The 27,089-nt window shown below is 38.8% G+C and overlaps 1 protein-coding gene across 11 annotated transcripts in view; it reads right to left on the bottom strand.

The window, feature by feature from the left end:
* Window positions 1-26,833, bottom strand: part of MEF2A (myocyte enhancer factor 2A) — a 169,211-nt gene extending 142,378 nt beyond the window's left edge. For 3 of the 11 annotated variants that reach the window (XM_044933090.2, XM_006052237.4, XM_044933091.2), the window contains exon 1: window positions 26,325-26,821. The gene's annotated coding sequence lies outside the window, so the exon portion shown is untranslated. Of the gene's footprint in view, window positions 1-17,001; window positions 17,079-25,731; window positions 25,928-26,324 lie in introns of those variants that run through there. The other 8 variants (XM_044933088.2, XM_044933094.2, XM_044933095.2 and 5 more) reach the window with 8 other exon arrangements.
* Between the last annotated feature and the right edge of the window lie 256 nt (window positions 26,834-27,089).

The raw sequence follows: 27,089 nt of genomic DNA, 5'->3' as shown, positions 1-27,089 counted from the left end.
TCAAAAGTCCCAAATTTGCTTTATCAAGCAAACAGACAAAATCCAGTACAACTGTTGTTACTGAAGACCCGAATGACCTAAATTAAGTGATCTGTTCCCTACCTCGTATCTCTTGCCATATTAGCTTGTTATTTATGTGTCTATTCAGTGAATGTAAACAAACTAGAAAGCAAAGTGAAACCAAAGTGCTGCTAACACGACACTGGCATTCCTAGTTTCAAATCTTGAGGGCCTAAGAAGTATCTCCTCAAATCTTGATTAAAATTGATAAAATTATGAAGGAAATTACTATCTTTATGTTTGGAAATTATCAAAATTTCTGCATATTTTGAGCATAAAATTTGAGCATAACACACTGTCAAAGAAAAGAGTTGTCTATGTAAAAACAGTTTGAAAAGTCAATCCAGACTAAGACAAAAATAAAACAGGCAAAAAACACCCCAAAACATAAAGTAACTGTCTATAAACACAAGACAAGGTGTTTATTGGCTGAGATATGAATTTCAAATACATTTCAAAAGTTACCAGAGGTTACATACGATTTGGAAATGTTCAAGTTTCAACCAGAAGGGAGAAGGATCTCACTGAAACCTGGGGCAATCAGTAGAAACCAAAGCAGAATGACCCTCTTAAGTAGTAGTGCTAACCTGCTTTTCCATAAGAAATTGAATACACCACCAAAACAAATTAAAACCTGTTGAGACGAAACCAACAAAATCCACACAACACCATGATGAATGTCCAAGAGTCAATCGAAACTTACTAAACATAAGAAAATGGAAAAATGTGTTAACATATTAAGGGGAAAAAATTTGAGAAAAGAAAACAGACCCAGAAACAAGAAAAAGATGATATTCTCAAAGATATAAACGTTAAAATGTTGCAAATATATTAAAGGATTTAATGAAAAATAGAAAAAAGATAATTACTTTGAAAAGACTCAAATGAATCTCTGAAGATGAAAAATACAGTATCTCAAATAAAAAAAAAAAACTGGATATACTTGGCAACAGATTCAACAGTGCAGGGAAAAAAGATCCCGAAATTGAGGATGTGAAAATAGAAAGCAAAAAAAGAAATGAAGAACAGAGCATCAAGTACCTGAAAGAATATCAAGGGCAGTCTAAAAGTGGTGTAACTGTAGTCCCAGAAGGATAGGGAGTCAGAAAAAAATATCTGAACAAATAAAGGCAGAAGAATTTCCAAATTTGAGAAAAACAAAACCTATATATTCAAGAAACTCACTGAACAAAAAACAAGCACAAAGAAACCATACCAAAGCACATAATTAATAATCGAACTGCTAAAATCCAGTAATATAAAAAAAAAAAATCTTAAAAGCAACGAAAATAAGGGAAAACTTGTTTTAACAAGTTTAGACAAAGGAATAACACCTTTAAAGTGCTAGGGGAAAAAACCTGTTAATTAAAATCAACATAAAGCAAAAATACCCTTCACAGATGAAGGACAAATAAAGACACTTTCAGATATACAAAAGCTCAGAACCTGTCACAAGTAGGCCTGCTCTACAAGGAACACTGAAATAAGTTCTTCAGGAAGAACAGTAGAACTGTACAATTAAGTGAACGTAAACTTATGGACTTAGTTAATAATAATGCATCAATATCAACTGTAACAAAGGTATCACAACAATGCAACATGTTAATAATAGGAAAAGGAGACAGATAAAGAATGAGAGAGAGACATGTATTAATATATGAGAACTCTGTATTTCCTGTTCAATTTTTCTATAAATCTGCTCTAACAAACAGCAGATAAAAACTTATTTCTACACAAAGGAAGACCAACAGAAATGATGTATGAGTTTATTTTCTTTTAATTTTTAAAAAGATACAAGTTTGTAAAGCAAAAGTAGCAATAATATATAAAAATAATAACATGCAGCATAAAACAGATGATGAAAATAGCACAAAAATGAAGGGGAGAAATTTTATTTCCATATTGGAAACCAAAATGTCCATCAAAGGCGAATGAAAAAAATTGTGATATAAACATATAAAGGAACACTAGGCAACAGTAAACTGGAACAAAATACTGATAGACATAAACATGGATTAACTGCAAAAACATTTTGGTGAGGGAAAAAATCGACACAGAATACGTATTGTATGATTCGATTCAGGAATACACTTGCAAAATTTTGAGCAACCATCAAATGTATACGAAGGTCAAGCATTATGAAAACATATATACAACACCGAAAAGCTATACACCGTATGTAGTTAAGACCAAGAACAATCAGCATTATCTTTTGAGTCTTAGTTATCTCATCTATAAAACACTACAGTAATAGTTCATATACTTCATAAATTTAGTTATGAGAATTAAATAAGCATATATACTTTGCATATTGCCTGGCACACAGTACAAGCTCAATAAGTGCTAGCTTTGTAAAGAAATAACCCAGAAAAGGAGGCAAATGGAACAGATGGAGAATGCCACTGGAAGTCAACTGGTCAGCAATATTCCTATTAAAAAATGATCACTTTGTTGAAGAAATTAGAAGTCAAAAAATGTATACATGAGTGTGTGTGTGCTGAGTGTCCGACTCTTTTTGACCCTGTGGAACTGTAGTCTGTCAGGCTTCTTTGTCAATGGAATTTTCCAGGCAAGAATACTGGGATGAAAGACAGAAATACAGATCAATGGAACAAAACAGAAAGCCCAGAGATAAGGTGCACCTATGGACACCTTATCTGTGACAAAGGATCAAAAAGACAATCTCTTTAACAAGTGGTGCTGCAAAAACTTGTCAACCACCTGTAAAAGAATGAAACTAGAACATTTTCTAACACCATACACAAAACTAAACTCAAAATGGATTAAAGATAAGTGTAAGACCAGAAACTACAAAACTTGTAGAGGAAAATATAAATCACATAAATCACAAAAACATAAGCATACACACGGAGGAAACCACAAAAACATAAATCACAAAAACATAAAAGACATAAATTACAGCAAGATCCTCTATGACCCATTCCCCAGAGTAATGGAAATATAAGCAAAAATAAACAAATAGGACCTAATTAAGCTTTTGCACAACAAAGAAACTATAAGCAAGGTGAAAAGGCAGCCTTCAGAGTGGGAGAAAATAATAGCAAATGAAGCAACTGACAAAGAATTAATCTCCAAAATATACAAGCAGCTCATGCAGCTCAATACCAGAAAAACTAACAACACAATCAAAAAGTAGGCCAAAGAATTAAATAGACATTTCTCCAAAGAAGACATACAGATGGCTAACAAACACAATGAAAAGATGCTCAACATCACTCAGTATCAGAGAAATGCAAATCAAAACCACAGTGAGGTGCCAGCTCACACCAGTCAGAATGGCCATCATCAAAAAGTCTACAAACAACAAATTCTGGAGAAGGTATGGAGAAAATGGAACCCTCTTACACTGCTGGTGGGAATGCAAACTTTTTAAGTGTAGAGATTCCTTAAAAAACTGGAAATAGAACTGCCATAGGACCCAGCAATCCCACTGCTGGGCATACACTCCAAGGAAAGCAGAATTGAAAGAGACACATGTACCCCAGTGTTCACTGCAGCACTGTTTACAATAGCTAGGACATGGAAGCAACCTAGATAGATGTCCATTGGCAGATGAATGGATAAGGAAGTTGTGATACATATCAGCTATAAAAAAGAACACATTTGAGTCAGTTCTAATGAGGTGGAGAAAACTAGAGCCTATTAGAGTGAAGTAAGTTAGAAAGAGAAATACCAGTACAGTATATTAATGCATATATATGGAATTTAGAAAGACGGTAGTGATGATCCTATACACAAGGCAGCAAAAGAGACACAGATGTAAAGAACAGATGTTTGGACTATGTGGGAGAAGGGGAGGGTGGGATGATTTGAGAGAACAGCATTGAAACATGTGTATTACCATATGTAAAACAGATGACCAGTGCAAGTTCAATGCATGAAGCGGGGCACTCAAAGCTGGTGCTCTGGGACAACCCAGAAGGATGGGGTGGGGAGGGAGGTGGGAGGGGGGTTAAGGATGGGGGGACACATGTATACCTGTGGGTGATTCATGTCGATGTATGGCCAAAACCACCACAGTATTGTAAAGTAATTATGCTCCAATTAAAATAAATTAATTAAAAAAAAAAAAAAACCTGGGGTAAAAAAAAAAATACTGGAGTGGGTTACCATACCCTCCTCCAGGTGATCTTCCTGGCCCAGGGATCGAAACCTTCTCTCTTATGTCTCCTGCATTAGCAGGTGGGTTCTTTACCACTAGCACCACCTGGGAAACCCAAACACCGTACACAGCAAAAGCCAAATGAGACGTCTTGGAATATATTTGGAATCATTTAATATAATGCTAGAATTGAAAAAAAAAATACTACTAAGGCCTTAAAAGGATAGATTTATAAACACATAAAAAGATACTAAGCCACAAGAAACAGTACCTTTTTGTTAATTTCACAGAAGCAAGCATTGAAGGAAGAAAGTGATTTCAAGCACACAGGAAACTAGGGACTTTCCAAATACAGGAGGTAAGAAAGATGACACAAATGAGAGCAAGTGTGAACAAAAACAGCAAAGCAGGGTGTAGAATGGATGGATGGGCAGAACACAATTACGCACCACCTTGAAAACAGGAAAGCATTTCAACCTAATACTACAAAAAATACAAAAATAAGACAAAAGCAAGACTAATCCTGCCAAGTAGAATAATGCACAATTCCAGCATCAGTATAATGTTAAAAAGCTGGGTTCTTATACAATGCCCACTAAAACACAATCTGTTACATTCTTAGCCAGCAAATGGAGAAGGCATCATTTGCGTTAAAATGTGATAGTATACTGATGCCAAGAAATGCCCATCTTCCTCCATGCCCTTCCACTTCCATCTGCTTCCCCCAAAGTACCCATTTACTCCAAAACGTCTCTTCACACAGCCTCTGTTTAAAAATAAAAACAAAAAAGGAAATAGCTTCGAGATATAATTCACATGCCATAGAATTCATACATTTCAAGTATATACACCTGAATGTTTTTTATATTCACAAGAATGTGCAACCATCACCAGTAATTCTAGAACATTTTCATCACCCTTAAAAGAAACTTGTATCTCTCAGCAGTCACTCTCCACTCCCTATTCCCACCCCACATCCCAAGCCCTGCAGTGAGGCATCAACTTTTTGTCTCTCTAGAATTGCCTATTCTGAACATTTCATATAAACTGAACCATATTATGGTCTTCCATGACTAGCTTATTTCACTTAACAGTGTTTTCAAGATCCATTCGTTATAGCATGCATCAGTACTCAAACCCACCACCTTTTATTTATTCATTCATCAGCTGACGGACATCTGAGTTGTTTCCACTTTTTACCTATTATAAATAATGCTGCTATGAGCAATGGTATATGAGTTTTTGTGTGGATATATGTGTTCATTTCCACTGTTACACAGTATCTTTGCATTTTATTTTCTATAATCTTGCTTCATTATGGTATCTAACATCTTCCCCATAATGATATATATATCTGAAGTTAAGCCACAAATGACTAAGCATTTTACATAAATTACTAGTTCCCATTTTATTCTCCAAATAATTTATCACCCTCAAATCTATAATCAGCAACCATACTGACAGCATTCATATTAATATTTAATATTAACATTTATTACATGTTATGATACTGCTATATTTCACCAAGTGGAGGATGTTACATCTCAAATGCTGAAGCTCCATCTGTTCTATGCTTCAACCCAACCTTAAGGGCTAACATTCCTAGTATTGCTTGTCAGGCATATAGTTACTGGAATTTATCATTTTTTACAGTCCTCAACCACTCGAACCCCAATAACAAAAAGTATATTTTGTCCACAAAACAAGCTTAAAAATAAACACACTTTTAAATTTCACACTAGGCACTTAACATGATGAATGGCCAAATATACATCACTTTGGTTAAACAGTCTGGTAAGCTGCCGAAGTGTATCAAACAGATGTCCATATTAATAAGGATGTTCGCCAGAATCTAGAAAAAATTTGAACACTTTATTTCCTACAGTTTGAATTGGAATATGCCTCAGAGGTCTTTTTAGGAAGACAAGCTCTAAAACTTAAGAAATGAAATGGAATCCAGGCATAAAATCCAGACTACCAGTCTAATCCACATCAAAAGAGGGTTCGATCTATTTAAAACTAATAGTAACAACAAAAATACCTGCACTAATGGAAAAGAAAGAACACAAACCACCCTAAAGTTATTCTCAAAGATGAATACTATAACTTGGGATTTTCATTGCAAATAATTTGATATTGCTAAAGGGCCGCTTTGAGCCTTAAAATAGAGAGGTGGGGGCCTTTAGATTATCCCGATAGTATTTCCTCTGCTTGCATTCTGGTGTGACTTTTCTAAGTGGCACAGAATTAGGAAGACTTACAGCTACTGCCCTAAGAACTGTACAGCATCTACTACTTCTAACACTGACAACATATCCTAGGAGAGCTGTGGCAATTATAAACCACTGTAACAGTTTACTTCCCTGCTAAGCAGATCCATGGAATTGCATGTGTCAAAATTTCATCTACTGTATCTCCTAGCAGAAAAAAATGTTCAGAATTACTGATCCAGACCAGCAGCAGAAGTTCAGTCCAAAACCTCAGTTCAGCCCAAATCCTAGGGTAAAATCTAGGGTCATTTTAAAGACAGAAATTTAATAGATCACTATATATTCACTAAAATCAACATGAAAATGCAAGAATAAGACACAAGCATAAAACCTTCAATGCAGTGTGTATACATTTACTGCCTTTATTATAACATCAAACATGGTAGGTACAAAATGACAGATCCAAACTTTAATGGAGGATTTCAAAAGAAAAGCCTCCTAATTGGAAGGAATCAGTTCTTTATGGAGAACACAGCATTTGGCCTGACATGGAAAGACAATCAAGAAGTGAGATACAGAGAAGAGGGAGAAAAGAATATCTATCTTTATACATGTCTTCTACTTGAAAAGCATATATTCCCATGAATTTATTTCAAATAATCAAAGAATGAGGCTAGAACTGTCCTTTTTAAACAAAGTGTTGTTAAGCATTATTCTTTAAGGAACCAAGCTTTATTAGACATATCATCTTCCCTATCTTGTTATATGGGTATATTAATATTAAAGAAGGCCCTGGTCCATTCCAAGTTTAAAAGACTTTTCAACAGCTCTTACTTAGCTGAAGAACCAAGCTGAACCTGCTCAACATCCAAGGTGCTCTGCAATCTGGTCTCATGCTCTCTTCCTTGTTTACTGTCTTCTACTTCTGAGCCAAAAGACAAAATGATCTCTCTTTGTTTCCAAGGCAAACCATTCAATATTACAGTAATCCAAGTCTATGCCCCAACCAGTAATGCTGAAGAAGCTGCAGTTGAACAGTTCTATGAAGATCTGTAGACCTTCTAGAAGTAACACCAAAAAAAGATGTCCTTTTCATCATAGGGGACTGGAAGGCAAAAGTAGGAAGTCAAGAGATATCTGGAGTAGCAGGCAAAATTGGGGTTGGAGTACAGAATGAAGCAGAGCAAAGGCTAACTGAGTTTTGCCAAAAGAACGCACTGGTCATATCATACACCCTCTTCCAACAACACAAGAGACGACCCTACACATGGACATCACCAGACAGTCAATACTGAAATCAGACTGATTATATTCTTTGCAGCCAAAGATGGAGAAGCTCTATTAAGTCAGCAAAAACAAGACAGGGAGATGACTGTGGCTCAGATCACGAACTCATTATTGCCAAATTCAGACTTAAATTGAAGAAAATAGGGAAAACCACTAGACCATTCAGGTATGACCTAAATCAAATCCCTTATGACTGTACAGTGAAAGTGTATAATGAAATACAATGAAAGTGAAAGTGAAATATATATTCAAGGGATTAGATCTGACAGAGTGCCTGAAGACCTACGGATGGAGGTTCGTGACACTGTAGAGGAGGCAGTGATCAAGACCATCCCCAAAAAAAAGAAATGCAAAAAGGCAAAATGGTTGTCTGAGGAGGCCTTATAAATAGCTGAGAAAAGAAGAGAAGCGAAAGGCAAAGGAGAAAAGGAAAGATATATCCATCTGAATGCAGAATCCCAAAGAATAGCAAGGAAAGATAAGAAAGCCTTCCTCAATGATGAGTGCTAAGAAATAGAGGAAAACAATAGAATGGGAAAGACTAGAGATCTTTTTAAGAAAATTAGAGATCCCAAGGGAACATTTCATACAAAGATGGGCACAATAACGGACAGAAATGGTATGTACCTAACAGAAGCAGAAGATATTAAGAAGAGGTGGCAAGAGTACACAGAATGCAAAAGCGAAAGTCGCTCAGTCGTGTCCAACTCTTTGCAACCCCATAGACTATACAATTCTCCAGGCCAGAATACTGGAGTGGGTAGCTTTTCCCTTCTCCAGGGGATCTTCCAAACCCAGGGACTGAACCCAGGTCTCCCACATTGCGGGCAGATTCTTTATCAGCTGAGCCACAAGGGAATAGTACACAGAAGAACTATACAAAAAAGATCTTCATGACCTGGATAACCACAATGGTGTGATCACTCACCTAGAGCCAGGCATCCTGGAATGTGAAGTGAAGTAGACCTTAGGAAGCATCATTACGAACAAAACTAGTGGAGGTGATGAAATTCCAGTTGAGCTATTTTAAATCCTAAAAGATGATGCTGGGAAAGTGCTGCACTCAATTTTTCAGCAAATTTGGAAAACTCAGCAGTGGCCACAGGACTGGAAAAGGTCAGTTTTCATTCCAATCCCAAAGAAAGGCAATGCCAAAGAATGTTCAAACTACCACACAACTGCACTCATCTCACATGCTAGGAAAGTAATGCTCAAAATTCTCCAAGCCAGGCTTCTATAGTACACGAACTGTGAACTTCTAGATGTTCAAGTTGGATTTAGAAAAGGCAGAGGAAGAGATCAAATTGCCAACATCCATTGGATCATTGAAAAAGAGAGTTCCAAAAAAACACCTACTTCTATTTTATTGACTATATCAAAGCCTTTGACTTGTGGATGACAACAAACTGTGGAAAATTCTTCAAGAGATGGAAATACCAAGACCACCTGACCTGCCTCCTGAGAAATCTGTATGCAGGTCAAGAAGCAACAGTTAGAACTGAACATGGAACAACAGACTGGTCCTAAATTTGGAAAGGAGTACGTCAAGGCTGTATATTGTCACCTTGCTTATTTGACTTATATGCAAAGTACATCATGAGAAAAGCTGGGCTGGATGGAAGGACAAACTGGAATCAAGATTGCCGGGAGAAATATCAATAACCTCAGATATGATGACAGCACCCTTATGGCAGAAAGCAAAGAGGAACTAAAGAGCCTCTTGATGAAAGTGAAAGAAGAGAATGAAAAGTTTGGCTTAAAACAACATTCAAAAAACAAAGTTCTTGGCATCCGGTCCCATCACTTCATGGCAAAAAATGCGGAAACACTAGAAACAGCAACAGACTTTATTTTTTTGGGCTCCAAAATTACTGCAGATGGTGAGTGCAGCCATGAAATTAAAGACCCTTGCTCCTTGGAAGAAAAGTTATGGCCAACCTAGACAGCATATTAAAAAGCAGAGACACCATTTTGCCAACAAAGGTCCACCTAGTCAAAGCTATGGTTTTTCCAGTAGTCAGGTATAGATGTGAGAGCTGGACTATAAAGAAGGCTGAGCACCAAAGAATTGATGCTTTTGAACTGTGGTGTTGGAGAAGACTCTTGAGAGTCCCTTAGACTGCAAGGAGATCCAACCAGTCAATCCTAAAGGAAATCAGTGCTGAATATTAACTGGAAGGGCTGATGCTGAAGCTGAAACTCCACTACTTTGGCCACCTGATATGAAGAACTGACTCACTGGATAAGACCCTGATGCTGGGAAAGATTGAGGGCAGGAGGAGAAGGAGATGACAGAGGATGAGATGGTTGGATGGCATCACTGACATGATAAACAGGAGTAGTGAGCAAGCTCCAGGAGTTGGTGATGGACAGGGAAGCCTGGTGTGCTGCAGTCCATGGGCTCACAAAGAGTTGGACAGGAATGAGCAACTGAACTGAACTTCTGAGCCAAACTGGGTTCAATACATATGGAATAACTTTTGTGGAATATATTTTCTACATTTCTGACAATAAAGCTTGACATCCAGTTCAAACACCAATTCTCCCATGAAGCATCCCCTGGTCACTTCTAAACTCTTCCTTCCCTGAACTCCCTAATCTACACACTGTGTCTACGATTTACACATCACATGTTAATTAATGTAGCACAGTAATAAATGGGGTTTTACCCGGGTTTTACCCTTTCTACACAATCACCAACTATAAGCAAAGAGCTATATCTTATATGTGCTTATGTTTCTGCATCAACGATACAGAAACAATAGTTAAAGTAGTGACAATGGAAAATGAAAAAAATACAAAAGGAAGCCACAAGGGAACAGAGCCACGGACACTGCTTCCGGGCTACCATATTTACCAGGAAGAAAAGGCTTAGGGCAAGGAAAATAAACTGTATAAAATGCCTGTAAAGTCATTATTTATGACTTATGGAAGCTATGAAAAAAGAAATGAAAGCTCATATATGAGGTACAAAAGACAGACAGCTGGGCGTAAGTACTGACTGTCTTTAAATACCATGAAAAAGGCCAGAGGGAAATTCCAAAAACACATCATTAATAGTAAAAGGTTTTGATTTATATTATGAAAGATTTCTGATGTTTAAAGTCAACACGCCTTTTAATTCTGGCCTAGATTTTTAAAAATAAATGCATGATGACTAGTAGAACATGTCAATTTCTCCTCCAACAGCATAAAACACTGATCAAAAACTTGTTAATTCTACGGAAAGAAATGTTTAAATATAATAAATATTTTAAGCAACTAAATTCTAGAAACCAAACATAAATAACTTCCAACTTTAGGTTAAACTTCTCATGTTAAAAAGACAGAGATATAAAGTATAAAAGATAGAGAACCAATTAACTTTAGCTACAATAAACACAGTGCTAACCTATTAAACACAATAAAAGTGTACAACTAAGAAATAACACAATACCTACAGTTTATTGTAATCAAAGAACAACAGTTCAAATCATAAAACTGAGAAGGCTGAAAAGGAGCAGAAAAACAATGAGAAGAGATACAAGTAATTTAACTTTCAAAGAAATCAACATCTATCAGATCAATTTCCAAGTTTAGAAATTATCTTTTTCAAAAAGGTATTATATTATACTGTCATTAGAATAAAGAAGTACCAAGTCTTAGGTTGAATATAGGCCTATAACTCATTCATATTATAATAAAACCAAGGTGTTTCTAATATACATTATAGAAATAAATCTTTGAATTAATAACTTGACAGAAAAAAGTACTAAAGACTCCTGTAATAACCTAGAACCTGCATTTGTATGCCAGCAGAATGAAGTAAGAATATTTAAACTAGCTTATCTTTCCTACAAGGTACTTCCTAAAGACTCCAGCTCAGCAATGGAAATTGACTTACTCATTTCTTTTCATAACTAAGAGCTCTGTAGCACCAATAGCGTAAGTAATAGATTCCTGCTCTGCCTCCCCCAAAAGCAGACACTTTAGTGAGGATGCTGGTGGAAGCATTAGCTAAGTAACTAAAAATATTCCCCCTATTCTCTGGTGGCTCAGACGGTAAAGAATTCACCTGCAATGTGGGAGACTGGGTTCAATCCCTGGGTTGGGAAGATCCCCCGGAGGAAGGCATGGCAACCCACTCCAGTATTCTTGCCTGGAGAATATCCACGGACAGAGGAGCCTAGTGGGCTGCAGACCACAGGGTGGCAAAGAGTTGGACACAACTGAGCGACTAAGCACAACACAAACCATATGAAAAAAATGAGGAAAAGGAAATTCTACTCAAAGCCAAGCTTTCAGCCCAGCCTGAAGACCAAAACAACAACAAAACAACCATGATTAGAAACATAAAAACTACCAAATTTCAACGCTTGACCTCTAAGACTGTCACTCCACCCCCACAAAACCACAAGGCTTGGTGCCAGCAAACAGGCCTTAGGGTCACTTGCAAAAATCAACAAAAATATTAAACCCACTCTAAATCTGGGAAAATACTGGAGAAATGGGCAGATCAGACCACAGAATATAGGCAAGGAAGTTCACACTTCTGGTGATTTAAACGAATAGGTATCATTCAAAGTGCGCTCCACCATGTAAAGTGGTACAACCTTGAAGCACAATGCCCTAGGAGAAGACAGAAAAAAAGGAGGTGTGTCCTTTGGCAACTGGATGGTTCCTTTGAAAAAGAAAAAGGGGAAATTTTAAGGCCTTGCTAGACCAAAAAGAATCATAGAATTGTAAGTCTCATAATCCTTCTCTTCAACCATTAAAACAGACAAATAAAAACTACTGACTATTCAATACTGACAGAAGAGGGCACCATTAAACTAGGAATACCGTAAAAAAACCCACTACCATAAAAATGAACAGAAGAAAAGTGCAATCCAGAAAATCAGGGAACAGAATTTGACATATCATGTGAGGGAAAAACCCTACCAAAAACAACCTCAAAGCAGAAAAAAAAATCTTTAAGTCAGTATTCCAAACAGAATTAAATATTTTCTATTAATGTAGTATCCCTAGTAATTAAGAACTATTATATTAATAATTGGATTAATATCTTCAAACAAGCATTTGAGGATATGAAAACCACTTTGACTCAGACAGCAATTGAAAAACTAAAAACAAAAACAAGAAAGTTAAAAGTAACTGAATTAAAAAAATTAGAAAACAAATTACAGAAATGAAGAATAAATTTGCAAGGCACCCAAGGGAGAATTGACTCAAATGAAAATGATCTACCACAGTCCATAATATAACAGCATCTGTTACGAGCCACATCCATCCACATCTAATGTTGTTTCATCTGATTTCAGGTAACTATCTATGACTTCATAATAATTCACAAGCCACAACCCTTCCAAAATTCATCTACATTAGCAAACTTCATGTCTTTCCCATACTAAAAAGGCATATTTACTCTTTATGATTACTTAAACCATTTAATACAATTAAAACTGTATTTAACCACAGTTAAAACCATGGCTGCTATTAAATAGGTTTATTAGGTTCCTGTGTGTGTGTCTTCAGTTGCTTTAGTATGTCTGACTCTTTGCAATCCCAAGGACTGTAGCCTGCCAGGCTCCTCTGTCCACGGGATTTTCCAGGCAAGAATACTAGAGCGGGTTGCCATTTCCTCCTTCAAGGGATCTTCACAAACCAGGGATTGAACCCACCCCTCCTGCACTGCAGGCAGATTCTTTACCACTGAGCCACAAGGGAAGCCTTTTTGAGTACATTCTCCTAGATCCATTGATGCCAAAAACCCCATGATGTTTACTACACAACTCTGCACAGCACAGTGATTTTTAGGGACACATATGCTACATTTTAGTGGAAACAACTGTAGATGTGAATGTATGGGTTAGTATACATATATTTCTTAGCTCTGCTGAGAAGGCATAGAAATAATGATACCTCAGGGGCAATTAGCACACCTAGCTACCCAGATCTTGGTTTCTAAATGCCATCCTCCAATAAAAGGAGCCAAGGCTCTTCAGAAAAGAAGGTGATTCCAGGACTGGGAAAGGTAAAATACAAGATGAGCCTGGAGCAATTAAACAGCCTGCTTTGTTAAGAAAGATATGTTTATATGTTGTGGGCTTTTTTCTTTTTTTGCTTGTTTAACTTAAGAAAATCTTAACTGCAACCACAAAATTAAAAGACGCTTGCTCCTTGGAAGAAAAGCTATGACAAACCTAGACAGTGTACTAAAAAGCAGAGACATCACTTTGCCAACAGAAGTTCATATAGTCAAAGCTATGGTCTTTGCAGTAGCCATGTACGGATGTGAGAGCTGAACCATAAAGAAGGCTGTGTGCCAAAGAACTGATGCTGGAGAAGGCTCTTGAGAGTCCCTTGGACACCAAGGAGATCAAACCAGTCAATTCTAAAAGAAATCAACCCTGAATATTCATTGGAAGGACTGATGAGGAAGCTGAAAGCTCCAATACTTTGGCCACCTGATGCAAAAAGTCGACTCACTGGGAAAGACCTTGATGCTAGGAAAGACTGAGGGCAGAAGAAGAAGGGGGAGACAGAAGATGAAATGGCTGGATGGCATCACTGACTCAATGGACATGCTGCTGCTACTGCTGCTAAATTGCTTCTGTTATGTCCAACTCTGCAACCCCATTGATGGCAGCCAACCAGGATACGCCATCCCTTGGATTCTCCAGTCAAGAACACTGGAGTAGGTTGTCATTTCCTTCTCCAATGCATTGGAAGTGAAGTCACTCAGTCGTGTCCGACTCTTCGCGACCCCATGGACTGCAGCCTACCAGGCACCTCTGTCCATGGGATTTTCCAGGCAAGAGACTGGAGTGGGGTGCCATTTCCGTCTCCGCAATGGACATGAGTTTGAGCAAACTCAGGGAGATGGTGAAGGACAGGAAAGCCTGGCGTGCTGCAATCCATGGGGTCAAAAACATTTGGACACAACAACTGACAAACATCATCAACTGAAAACATAATATCTGAAGGATTTCACTTTTATTTTCCAAGGGCAAACACTGAGAATCTTGAGATAATCAAAACAGAGTTACTCTGCCTTAGGGCAAGCACATACTTAGGCTTTTTTAAATAGACAATTGCTCCTCTTTCCCTGCCCATTACATATCTTCACTTCCACTTCTCTTCAAATACCCATTCCATGGCCAACTCCTTAGACACTGTCATTAACAGGAACTGTTCCACTTCTAAGAGTAAATTATTCATCCCACTCTCTGACTATACCCTCTTAATCCACCTAAGCACTCTACCACAAGTAAATTCATCATCTTCCTCCAGAGCCTAATCCTCCCTTGTGCTTCCTATTTCAGTAAACTCATTCATTCTGTCAACTGCCCAAGCCATAATCACCCTAAACTCTTACTCTTTAACCTTCCAAAAGCCCCTACTATGTATCTTCTCAAATCCAACTATTTATTCAATCCTCATTCCACTACCATAGTCCAGGCCACCTTAGCCCTTTGAACTAGTTTTTTGGAATATCCTCCTCAATTACTCTCCCTACCTACCAACTTTAACTCTCTCCAAAGAAGCTGACACAGAGCAATCAGTATTACCTTTTAATTTCCTGCCAGGCTTAAGATGCTAAGATTTTCCCTAAAATACAATACAAATTCGCTTAGTCGTGTCCGACTCTTTGCGACCCCATGGACTGTAGACTACCAGGCTCCTCGTTCCATGGGATTTTCCAGGCCAGAATACTGGTGTGGGTTGCCATTTCCCTCTCCAGGGGATCTTTCCGACCCAGTGATCGAACATAGGTCTCCCGCATTGTAGGCAGACTCTTTACCATCTGAGCTACCAGGAAAGCCCCACAAATTCCTTAACATAGCTTAAAGGGCTCTTCAAATCTGGTCCCTACTTATCTCTCCAGTGTCATCTCTCTGGCACTGCTTGATTCATTCATAGGTACTCTTTGAGTTTCTCCAAGTAATCTAAGCTCCCTAAGCATATTTCTTGTCTTTATTACAGGTCTGGTAAACTCTACCCATTCTCTTCACAAAGCTAAGTCCTATTCACCCTTTAGACTTCAACCTAAGTTGAAGAAGTCACTGGGATAAATTTTCCTCAGTTTAGTTGCTCAGTCATGTCTAATGCTTTGTGACCCCATGGACTGCAGCATGCCAGGCCTCCCTGGCCATCACTAACTCCTGGAGCTTGCTCAAACTCATATCCATCCAGTCTGTGATGCCATCCAGCCATCTTATCCTCTGTCGTCCCCTTCTCCTCCTGCCCTCAATCTTTCCCAGCATCAGGGTCTTTTCAAATGAGTCCGCTCTTTGCATCAGGTGGCCAAAGTATTGGAGCTTCAGCTTCAGCATCAGTCCTTCCAGTGAATATTCAGGGCTGACTTCCTTTAGGATGGACTGGTTGGATCTCCCTGAAACTGGGTAAACTGTGCCTTCTATGTGCTCCTGCAGCACTCCACACATCAAGCACACAGCAAAGTGTTCATTCTTATTCCTCATCACGTAGCCCTGTGGACTGAATAAGATAATGAAAACCAAACTATGAAATAAATTACCAAAGTAACACAATGCTTACAAAGAATTAGAACCCAATGACCTCTGGCTCAGGAACACAATATTCTTTCCACTATACTTTGCAGCACTTAATTTTACTTTCATAAACAAGTCAATGTTAATTAAATATAAAGCATAAAATCTAGAGTTAAAAAGGATCTAGATATCATCTCATTTTATAATTAAAGTGAAGCCCAGAAAAGGCTAAAGAACACTACAAAACAGCAATGCCAGGATTAGTCATTTTGATGTTCTTTAATTACATACTTTAGTCTCAGGAATAAGGTTTTTAAAGTTTTAAAGCTGAAAAACTTTCTACTTCAAGGTTAGCAGAATTATTAAAAACAAAACAAATGAATCATCAATTCACTTAAAAGTTTCCATAAAACTTTTAACAAAACACAAGATTATTTGACTATGGTATAACACTAATAAAAATAATACTGAGTCATTATTATATTTATAATATAAACAACACATGGGTACCAATCATGCTCAAGGCACTGTGAAACATATTCACTGAACAAACAAAGATACAAAACAGAATTCCTATTTCCACAAAGTTTAAAATAAGTTTTGGAAAATGAGACCCAACCGTTACAAAATTAAACAGAAAAATTACAGGACAAATTAGTCACTTAAATGGTTAACAGTTTCAAAAGAAGTGATTCTGTTGCAAAGTGTTTCAGGAATGTAAAGAAAAATTACAATCTACTGCCTGAGCAATCTGCATAAACTCAAAATTTCTTAACTTGGTCAGCTGAAAGGGCTCAAAACAATGATATTCCAGTGTCAACAAGCTTACCTGCTGTCCAGTTCTTGATTTCTAAATACTCTGACCCAATGAAAAGAAACCAGGACTCCTTGAAGAAATGGCTGATTCTAGGACAGTAGCAGAAAAAGCAGACAATGAACCTGGAATATCTTTTGTCTCAAAAGGAATGAAGTGCTCCAAAAATGATAGGAATGTGTCAAAACAATGAGTTAACTTGAAGGAGCTCCCACTGACCAAATCTGAGTTAATTTGGAACATCAAAGTGAATACTGACAAGTAATGAGAGAATAATCTACTTAAAAAAAAAGAATCTCTGAATTTATATTGATATTAAATAAACAAATGAGAAGGAAAAGCTCTAATTTACAACTTACTAGAAGGCCAAGTAACAAATGTAGAAGAAACAGTAAAAAAACGCCACTTTGGAACCACTGTACAATAACTGATTCAGGCAAAAATCATTAATGAATGTTAAAACCATTATGTGAACATTTTAGGGAAAACAAAAACACAGCCTCAAAGCAGCTCCCCAAAGATTATTCAATAATAACAAGGAGGAAAATGAAAATTTTTATATGGAGAAAAAATTGGTAGGCAAACCTTAAACTAGTGATACAAGTAAACATCAACAACAAGGGATCAGACAGACATGATACTGCCTCCTGATAGTGATGCACTGAAGGAAAGCGCATCAAAGCTTATGTGGTATTCCTGCCAAAAACGCAGAACCTGAATCTACCAACGAAGAAGCAACACAACAAACCCAAAGTAATGGACATCCTACAAAACAAAAGACTGTACTCCTCAAAACTAACGATTTCATGGGGGAAAAGGTTCAAGGACTGTCTCAGGTTAAAGGATATATGACAACTAAAATAAAATAAAAAAGGAGTTAAAAAAAAAACTATTAAAGAATCTTACTGGCACTACTGAAGAGACTCCAACATGAACTGTATAATAAACTACTGTATCAATATTAAATTTCTTGAATCCATCATACTGTGGTTATGTAAGAATATCTCTTTGTTCTTAGGCAACATTGCTGAAGCATTTAGGGGTAAAGGATCACGATGTATGAGACCTACTCTCAAATGGCTCAACAATAACAATAATTATGACACGAAAAGGAGGAGGGTAGAGTAGGAAAAAGAAGATCTAGAGAGTAGATTTCTGCTATTACATCGTAATACATGGTATGCTGGATGTTTAATATGAGGTTTCCTTGTCAGCAATGTACATTAATGCAGCATTTCTATCCCTTGTATGCATCTGTGATGTTCTGCCTCAAAAGATACGCCTCTAATTTTAACTGAATACACTTGAATCTTTGGTATCCTCTATAAGATGTAATGAAGGAGCTTCAAATTATAGATAAAATAATATCAGTTTCCAGACTTTGAAATCACTCTGCAAATACAGCGAACCATAAGGCAAATATACTAAATATTAACAATTGATGAATCTAGGTGACAAGTATATGAGCTCACTGTATTAGTCTTATAACTTACATTTAAAGTTTTCCCAAAACAAAACATTAAAACAACGACAACCTTCTGCCAACACCAAAACATTACTTTGGGTAAACTGAGTCATTTCTGAAAAATAAAATCTTTTGACTCCCAGATTCTTTTCTCCCTTTTCTTCATGATCCACGTCACTTTAACACTATTAAAAGTTTTCATCACCAAAATAAACATTTTGACAAAGTAGTCCCCAACATGCAAATAAGTTACATTTCAAAATCTCATTTGTAAGTCACATGTTTAGAATGTAGAATGATCTTCACCATTACAAACAGTGGTTAGGTTCCTAATGCTGGGAACAAAAACTCTCGCAAGATGGAATCTCAGAAAATGCTCAACAGTCTGGGATTCTAATCTTAACCCAGAATGCATGTCAATATGTACAAAAAAATGCACAAACCAGTATTTTATAATCTGGAAAGCACTTTTATCATTTTTAAAGTCTCATTTGGAAAACTTGGTTTGGGTTGGTCATCTTAGTTGTTCAGACAACTTTCACTCAATTCAACATTTACTGAGCATTCACTATGTGGCAAGACAGACAGGTGTGTATTGAACATACTAAAAGACCAAAGCAGTATCTCTGACATAGGAACTTAGCCTAGCAGAAGAGAGTGACGTCAACTACAATATTTTAAATGTTCAATGAAAGTGCAAGAGGAGAGTGAAAAAGTTGGCTTAAAACTCAACATTCAGAAAACTAAGATCATGGTATCTGGTCCCATCATTTCAATGCAAATAGATGGGGAAACAGTGACAGACTTTATTTTTCTGAGCTCCAAAATCACTGCAGATGGTGACCACAGCTATGAAATTAAATTAAAAGACACTTACTCCTTGGAAGAAAAGTTATGACCAACCTACACAGCATATTAAAAACCAGAGACATTACTTTGCCAACAAAAGTCTGTCTAGTCAAGGCTATGGTTTTTCCAGTAGTCACATATGGATGTGAGAGTTGGACTATAAAGAAAGCTGAGCACAGAAGAATTGATGCTTTTGAACTGTGATGTTGGAGAAGACTCTTGAGAGTCCTTTGGACTGCAAGGAGATCCAACCAGTCCATCCTAAAGGAAATCAGTCCTGAATATTCATTGGAAGGACTGATGCTGATGCTGAAACTCCAATACTTTGGCCACCTGAGGCAAAGAACTGACTCACTGGAAAAGACCCTGATGCTGGGAAAGACTGAAGGCAGCAAGAGAAGGGGACAACAGAGGATGAGATGGTTGGATGGTATCACCGACTCAACGAATATGAGTTTGAGTAAACTCCAGGAGTGGCGATGGACAGGGAGGCCTGGCATGCTGCAGTCCATGGGGCGCAGAGTTGGACATGACTGAGCAACTGAACTGAACTGAAATGTTCAATAATGCATTTTACTCTACAAATATTGTTTGCATTGAGAGCAAGGGAGGTAAAATTTGTCTAAAAAGATTAAAATCAGTATCAAGATAATATCTGGGGTATAACTTAAAGGATAAGTATTTCAGTAGGTATATGAACAATGGAGCATTCCAATCCCTGGCAAAAACATGAACAAGCTACAGAAATACTACATTCAGATAACAGAAATAAACATCATACTTACACAATAACCAAACAAGATACCTACAAATATACTAAATATTCTTAATGGAAATAAACAAAATGTGGGAGAGAGTAACTACTGGACTGCAACATTAAACAGGATGGTCTGAGTGAAGAAGTGAGATTTGGGCCAAGTTCCAAAGAGTCCGGCCAGGTCAGCCTTATGAAAAGCATCTCAAGCAGGTGGTACAAAAAGTGCACAAGACCCTAAAATGGAAGTAAAGAGTTTAAAAAACTCTGAGAGGTGCAAGTGGCTGGCCTCCAATGAAGGAAAAGACAATGAGAATAAGAAAGATCAGAATGGGAAGTTTAAGGAAAAATGACAAGATTGAGGCTCTTAAAATGGTCCCTAGGGTTGCGGTGTGAATAAAGAACTTATGAGGAACAGGAAAAGAAACAAGATGCCCAGTTAGGAGGCTACTGCAGTAATTCATGTAAGAGATCATGATGCCGTGAAATAAAGAGGCGGCAATGAAGGGCTTCCCTGGTGGCTCAGCTGGTAAAGAATTCACCTGCAATGTGGGAGACCTGGGTTCGACTCCTGGGTTGGGAAGATCCCCTGGAGAAGGGAACACCTATGTACTCCAGTATTCTGGCCTGGAGAATTCCATAGACTGCATAGTCCATTGGGGTTGCAAAGAGTCGGACACAACTGAGTGACTTTCACTTCACAATGAAGGCTAAGAGCAGTGGATTAGTGCAAGATAAACTCCAAAGGTACAACAGAAAGTGTGGATAGACTGGATCTGAAAGAAAAGAAAGGAATCCAGAATGTTATCTTAGGTTTCTGGCTTGAGTACTGCCACCTACTCAGACGGGGAAGGCCAGCAGAGACATCAGGGTATGAACATAAGAGGGAGGAAGAAGGCTGGGAGAAAGGAATAAATAGCTATATTTTAGTCATGTAGCTAACATTATGTTTGAAATCCCAACTAGATTTCCAAGTGGGTATCAAAATCAGGAAAATTCTGGACCAGAAAAATAAAAGTGGGAGACATCAGCATGAAAATAATAGCCTTTTCAGGGAAGAGCAAACAGCTGGCCTTAACTGGGTCATAGAAACTGAAGGCTTGTTGCTGACAATAAGCCTGAAAAGATAGGATAGAATATATTATGAAGTGAACCATGATTAATAATGGCAACAGCAGTAGTAGTAATGATAGTAACAGTAAGAAAAAAAAAACTACATTTTTAGGTACCAAGCACTGTGCTAAAAGCTTGATAATATACATCTCATTCAATCCTCTCAACAACTCTGCAAAGTAGATAATATTATAATCACTGTTTTATACGCTGAGCTTCAAGAAGATTGAGAACTTGCCAAAGAACAAAAAGTGCTAGAGTGGGTATTCTAAAACTTAGGCAGTCAGATTTTAGAGATCAACCTCTTATCTCTTACATTACTACCTACCTCTTTACTGATTTTATATGCCTTTGAAGTTTTTCTTAAAAGAAGTATAACATTTAGATCTGAATTTTAGAAATATAATTCTAAAAAAAAAAAAAAGAAATATAATTCTAGTCTTTATGTAAAAGATAAATTGGTAGGGGTGGGGATAAAAAATAAGACAAGTAAACACAGTATTAGTCAATGCAAAAGACCTTGTTTTAATAAGCCAACAGTTATTAGTTTTCTTACTAGGTTACATGAAGAGTATCCTTTTGTTCCAAGGGTGACAAATCATACCTCAAAGTAATCCAAGTCAACCTCCACAATGATGCTGCTGGCAACAAAAATAAGCTGCTGAAAAAGGTCCAGCTCATGCAGTATAAATTTACCACCCACTACCAAAACATTTCTCAAAACATGTAACAATGTAACTTTATTGATTGCTGAATTTAAGTTCATAAATTAAAGTTTCTGTATTTGTATAAGGCGGAAAATAAAATTAGTACTGACTCAAGACAACCATAAAAAGATGTGCCTTGGTTGATAGTTATTAGAAATCAGATCAGCTAGTATGTTTTTGCACCCTTGTTAACAATTCCTCTAGCTTTCAGCATCATCAATCATTAAACTGATGAAGTAGTAAATTATCTGCTGTCCTACACCATTGTTCAAATATCTGAGAGTCCACCTCATAAACCGGCTAATTTTATGATTTCAAGTGATTAACAAGATGATTCAATGTTAAATAAAATACTAAGTTCAGTAAGTATCAATTCCAATAGTAATTATTAAAATCAACAAATGACAAACATCTATATAATGTAGTATTTATTATGTGTTAACACATATCCTATGCCATGCATGAGACTTATTAACAAATGGGCTTACACTCTCAATTATAATAAACTGGAGTCATCCATTTATCATAGAGTACACAGATAAAGCATACAAAAATAATTTAGTTCCACCGAACAAATAAAATGAAGAATAAAAAATTATAATTACCCCACGAGAGAAAAGCTATTTTTTACATATATATACACCAGGCTTCCCTAGTGGCTCAGTCAGTAATGAATCTTCCTGCAAGGCAGGAGACCCAGGTTCGATCCCTGGGTGGGAAAGATCCCCTGGAGAAGCAAATGGCAACCCACTCCAGTATTCTTGCCTGGAAAATCCCACGGACAGAGGAGCCTGGCGGGCTACATATAGCCCATAGGATGCAAGAGTCAGATGTGACTTAGTGACTAAACCAGGTATGTTGTAAAAATATTTTTTATAATTTCAAATTTTAAATACCATATTTTAAAGATGACTCTCACAGATATCACTAAGAGATATGTTTCATTGAAAGTCAGGAAATATACTCACATTTTACTTTGATTTTTTAATACACAGAGATCATGGAAGTTAGAATCCAACAATGATTGCAGATAAGCCAACTAAACATTTAATGTATGACAATGAATTTAAGATGTTGGGATATTTTATCCCAAACAAATATATGAGCATTCTCCTGTATTTATGCATTATATGAACTCCTTTTTGGTAACAAACACAAAGGTACATGTAAGAGGCAGATCACCTATACAATCTTCATAGGAAGGAAGGGATGAAGGGAGATGAGGCAATATACATTTTGTACACATTTTGTACATTAAGCCTCAAGCAACCCCTAGGACCTATTCATTTAATTTTAACAATTCTATGGGGCAGATGGTATAATTCCTTCCCATTTTACAGAAGATGTCGCATATCTTTGTCAGTGGTAGAGCTGGCATCAGAACCAAGATCTGACAACAAAGTCAAGCAGCCTTCCTTTACTTGCAAATCAGCACAATGTGTTAAAGTGTTTTTTGCAGGAAGTTATCTAACTAGAATATAGACTTTATTTTCCATATTTATAGTTGTCTTATTACTACACACTGAAAGACCACTCCTCACTTTAGTAAGAATATTCAGAAATTTTCTTTCTAATCTAGAAAAAAAGGCAATGCTAAACATATTCAATCCACAAAACATTATTTTTCATTGCTCCATCACTAATAAAAGAAAAATTTCAGCTAGACTTTGTAATATTAATATCTTCCAAGTGTATAACTTTCAAAGCAAAAAGATACATGCAAGGTCTGATTACAAGACAGAATATATAAAATTTAAAATGCCCACAGAAAATCGAGGACCAACATCATTGTGTGTTACAACAAATCCCTCTTGCTAGACTTTATAAAAGCAGCAAAAGGAGAGGAAAAAAGATGGCTTTCCAAAACCTGACTGATAAGCATGCTATTTCCCAGTAACAAATTTATGGTTTCTCTCTCCTAGATTAGAAAACACATCTACTAAAAAAACTCTTTATTGAAATATTTCAACTTCAAAATCATATTCTAATAAATATTTTCATAATTACTTAACTACTCTCAGAATACACTTCAATATTTCTCTCTTGATAACCAATGAGCGATGACACTGCTGCTTGAATATTAATAAAATTAAACTGCACTGCATCCTAGAAATAAAATGCAAAGCAATAATGCAACTGCCCTGAAAAATAAAGCCTCACCATTCAAAATAGCTCATCTTGAAAAGATTATTTCCAGTTCCATTTACCAAAGCAAAGGTCTTTGTCACAAGTACTCTCATTAAGGAAGCATTAAAAACTCTTAACAATATAGATCATTCTCAAGCTTTAATTTAACAGTGATATTACAATTATTACCTCTAAACCCCAAAAAGCTACGTTCCTTCTACTGAACACCCTCCACCACTCAATCACTCATTACTCTAAACAATTTAGTGGGGAGAAAAAAAAAAACAATGGGAAGTAATTTAAGGAGTTAAACATAATTTTATCATCTTTTCTCCAAGATGAATAAAACCATAGTTATATATATAACAATAGGATGAATTAAATGAAATAATTGTGTTTAGATCACTACTACCTCACAATGGCTTTAGTAAATAAACTTTCATTGGAAGCACTCTTTCAACAGATTTATTAAAGACTGTGTCTACAAAATACTTAAATCACAGTTTTAATTCTTCAGTATTTTCATTGCAACACCATTACCACAACTTTTTACACTTTACTACACTGCTCACTGAAAATTAAAAATGATTTCAGAATCGGTTAGTGCATCATCATACAGAACTAGACACATAACACGTGTTCATTGTTTGATATAAAGTCTAACTAAATTTGTCATCCACTTTAGTGAAGACACTTTTGACTTTTTTCCTAAAACAAAAGCTGCCCTTCACAAGAAAAGACACGAGTAAAGACTTATAACTTCAAAAATAAACCAAACCAAAAGATGCACATACAAAAGTCATAATAAACAAGAGTTATTTTATCCTCATTTCTTAAATTCATACTAAAATAAATGCCATTTCTGTGTTTGCAGAAAAAAATCTTTAAGCTATTTTGTTTACCTTTGCCACAGACTGTACAAGTACTGCCAAGGTAACACAGATTTTAAAACTGACAACTGGAGTACTTGGCAGTTGCCAAAACAACACAGCTGGATTCTTAAAGGAAAAGTGCTCTTGTGTAATGTACACCTAATTACAGCTTTAGAGAACCTTCTCTCCATTTACTAAAAAAAAAAATACACATGGAAAACATACTGCACTAAAACTTGACAATTTTCAGACAATATTTTTCTTAAAAATACACGTAACTCTTAACACACCACAGCAGGCCGTTTTAAAAGCACACTTATTAGAATCACAATCTCACTGTAAACTAAAATGCAGGTTAACACTGTGCTATGACTCTTCAATCCACACATGGATCCCTATCGGATCCTGACAGGATGCGCGCTTCTTATCTCAGCAATCAGTCATCAGGTCTGAGGACATTTTTACAGTGACACTTTAAGGGGGGCGGGGGAGAGAGAACACAACAACTTGTTTTTTCTGATTCAGAAACGCTCACATTTCCAAACTTGTTTACACTATCTCACCTACTAAGGGATCCTTATGGATCAAAGACAGACAGAATCGAATTGAAGGACAAAGTTTCCATCACAGAAAACCTTCCCTGCGAGCCGGGATCTACTTTGGATGGACGTCCGGGGGGCAGCGAGCGGTTCCCTATGCTGACCCTTGTTCCCCGCGACGTCTCCCTGCACCGTCGGGAGTCCGCACCCGAAGGTGCCCCCAGCCCAGGCCACCTTCTGGCCCCAAGTACCGAACCGGCCAGTGACACACACACACACACCCCAACACACACAGAGAGTTCCGCTCCGTTAGACCAACCTTCTTCCAAAACAGAAGTGAGGGAACTTCTTCCAACAAGAGCGCAAAACGCCCCCTGCAGCAGGGGTCAGTCGCTTCGGGAAGACCCCTGCCTCCACGGCAAGATTAAGAAAAGGGCCCTCGGGCGTTTCCCCACAGAGAGCCTCCGGACCCCCAGGGAACTCCCTCAACTTTCAAGGAGGCGACGTCCGCCACCGCCCCCCAGCCCCAGACGCGACGTGCGCCCCGGGAGACTCCGAGCGCCCAGCCCGCGCCGCCGCGCCTCCCTCAGCCGGCCCGCGACGCCCCTCAGCCCGCGGGCCCGCCCTCGGGGCACCCCGCCCCCACCTCCACAGGAGGCGCCGACCCCGACGCGACCACTGCTGCCGCCTCCCCGCACCCCACCCGGCCCGCCGCAGCGCGCCTCCGCCCCGGCCTCTGCCAGCGGGACGCGGCGCCGCGCCGCCGTCCCGGGGGCCCCGCGGGCGCCCCTCCCGAGCGGCGCCGCCCCCCGCCCCGGCGCCCCCCAGCCCTCACCCGGTCCTCTCGCCGAGACGCAGCCCCTCGGGCCCCACCGACCCCACCGACCGAGCCCTGTCGCCCGCGGCCCTTACCCGGTCTCCGGCGAATGCGGGCGGGCGCGCACACGCCGCAGCCAGGGCCCGCCACCCGCGCTCCGCGCCGCCCGGAGCCGCCTCCTTCAGCCCCGGACTCGCCGGGACATCCGCGCACGGATCCCCACACCGGGGCTATTTTTAGGAGACAGGCCCCGGCCAGACCGGAACTCGTTCCGTCGGCGCGCGTGCGCACTGCTCCCACGGCCCTCTGTGTTCCTCCGCCAGGCTCGCCTCTCCCTGCTTTCCCCTTGCTCCCTCTCTAGCGTCTCCCTTCAGGTTCCCTCTCAGGGCTGAGTTATCTTCTTGGCCCAGAGCACTTGGAGTGGGAAAGACAAAGGTTACGGGCCGGGAGAGCCACACCGTGTGAGGAAGAGCACTGCCCCACAAAGGCGCGCGGGGCGGACTATGTTTTTTCGGGTGGGTGAGGAGACGAATCACCCGGCACAGGAAGGAGATGACGGCGGTTTGGCGCCGGGGCTGCGCGCCGGAGCCCGCTTCCCTCAGAAGGACCGTGTTCTCCTGGAAGGGATATTGGTCACTTGATGAGGGCTCGGGCGCCTCCCAGGGCGGGGCGGCCCGGCGGCGTCGCGCCCCGCAGCCCCCGCCTCCCCCGCGGCGGCCTCCCAGAGCAGCCGCCGAGGCCCGGCCGGGAGCGGCTCCAGTGACGAGGCGCGTGGCGGGTCGCCTCGCGCGGCCGCTTGCTCCGGACAGCCCGGGGCGCCAGGGGGCGGGGCTCCCGGGGGCGGGGCCGGCGTCGGGGCG

This window comes from Bubalus bubalis, chromosome 20 (genome assembly GCF_019923935.1).
Source record: "Bubalus bubalis isolate 160015118507 breed Murrah chromosome 20, NDDB_SH_1, whole genome shotgun sequence".
Classification (NCBI taxonomy): domain Eukaryota; kingdom Metazoa; phylum Chordata; class Mammalia; order Artiodactyla; family Bovidae; genus Bubalus; species Bubalus bubalis.
The sequence above is the reverse complement of the archived record's forward strand: the minus strand, read 5'-3'. Positions and strand labels throughout refer to the sequence as shown.